This window comes from Triticum dicoccoides, unplaced genomic scaffold, assembly GCF_002162155.2.
Source record: "Triticum dicoccoides isolate Atlit2015 ecotype Zavitan unplaced genomic scaffold, WEW_v2.0 scaffold61839, whole genome shotgun sequence".
NCBI lineage: Eukaryota > Viridiplantae > Streptophyta > Magnoliopsida > Poales > Poaceae > Triticum > Triticum dicoccoides.
This window is the reverse complement of record NW_021286620.1, coordinates 1-1,759: the sequence shown is the minus strand read 5'-3', so window position 1 is coordinate 1,759 and position 1,759 is coordinate 1. Positions and strand designations below refer to the sequence as shown.

The 1,759-nt window shown below is 43.5% G+C and overlaps 1 non-coding gene across 1 annotated transcript; it reads left to right on the top strand.

The window, feature by feature from the left end:
- The first annotated feature begins 781 nt into the window (after positions 1–781).
- On the top strand, positions 782–852 carry TRNAG-GCC. The gene has a single exon. It is a non-coding gene; the product is annotated as a tRNA-Gly (tRNA).
- Positions 853–1,759: the final 907 nt, after the last annotated feature.

The following is a 1,759-nucleotide window of genomic DNA, read 5'->3' as shown; positions in this document are numbered from 1 at the left end:
AGCGTGGAACTAGTGGCTGAACAAGTATGTTCAGGAAGGAAAATAGGTGCAGAGACTGATTTCTGCAGAACTAATCTTCGTACATAGGACCTGAATACCTACTTCTTCACACACAAATGATATGACATATACATCACTAGTGTTACATCAAGTTGGTAAGCCAAATGCTCTATGGAAGACTAGGTTGAGCTCACCTTTCAACACTTCCCTACAGCTGCAGATTAACCCTTTGAAGCATTATTGATTGCTTGCTTAAGAGTTTGAATCCTTATCCACAAAATCATATCCCAGATTAATGCGCCAGAGCAGTGTTAGGAGTACTTAGCAAACTGCCAGCTGAAACAGAGGTGGTCCCTTGCTTCTACTGTCTTAAGACCACACAGGACACATGAGTTCTTTCCTATGCCACATGGCGCTTGTATTCAGTCTGTCTGTTAACTAAAACGAGTAGTAGCCAGATAAATAAATTTGACGGGAACACTGAATCTTTGATTTTGAGAAGGAACTCTGCACCATTGACTTTGAGAAAACACTAGGTGGATTGCCTACTGATGTAGTAGAATGTTGAGGAAGGAAAATGTGTGTTAAGAGTCCCAGTAGAGTAGTGTTACATGAATGGCACATGGTCCTTATTTTTGGCGCCACGAGACTTGCATCCCTTGCTCTTTTGCGGAGCTGCACGGTACTGTATCGCTGTATGACTGTTTCGAGCTTATAATCGAAGATGCAGTACCATTGATTGCGATTAGTAGAGGTCTCTCGAGTGACAGCTCATCAAATGGCACCAGTGGTCTAGTGGTAGAATAGTACCCTGCCACGGTACAGACCCGGGTTCGATTCCCGGCTGGTGCATCATTTTTTTTGTTTTATGGTATCTTAGTTTTGTTTTATGGTAGAATAGTATCTTAGTGCATTCTGTTTTCTTTTTTTTTCCTTAAAAGGAAAATCTTGTCAACGGGGAAAATAGTTTGAACCATGCAACGAGGAACCACGGTCCTCTCACGGCTCAGTCTTAGATTTTGTGGAAGATAGACAGCAGGTCTGACTCTCTCCTCCGCGGTGTTGAACAAAGCCTGCAGTCTGTCGAGCACGGGGATGATCACGATTCATACAGTTTCTGCCTTGTTGATCTCTTATTGGTCATTCAATCGGCTCATAACGTTGCTTTAGCTATGGTGCTTTGGCGGAGTTGGTGTGTCAGGTTGCTTGTCTTTCTGTGTTCAATGGTCTTTCGGCAGCGACAGTGGTCAGCCACGAGCATCGACCATGATGTGTGCATGGGCCATCAAAGACTTTATTATTTCTATTTTAGGGTTTCCGGGTCCTTTCGATGAGTTTTGAGTGTATGTGCTACGTTTCAGTGTATATGTGCTTTTCTTTTTACAAAAAATCCATCCATCCACAGGAACACGCAATCCTGTTGTTTGTTTAAGATCATTTTGGTATGATTTTCGTAAAATATAATTATAACCACACGATCAATGAACACGCAATCCCCCGTTAATTGTTGGACTGCCGGGTGGGATTAATAATTGCAGAGAGCCAATTAACACGCATGGCATATCACTACAGATTATAAGCTCCTAGGAAACGGAGGCCTGGGAGAGCTCGTGTAAGTTGACCCTGTTTGTTAGGGTCAGATCGTGTCGTGAGGTCCTCAGCGAATGCAACAACCGACGTTTCTTGTGTCGGTCAAAATCAGATGTGTGTGATTGTCCACCGTTCCCACCTCTCTCTCTCTGCACATCCTCCTTTCCCT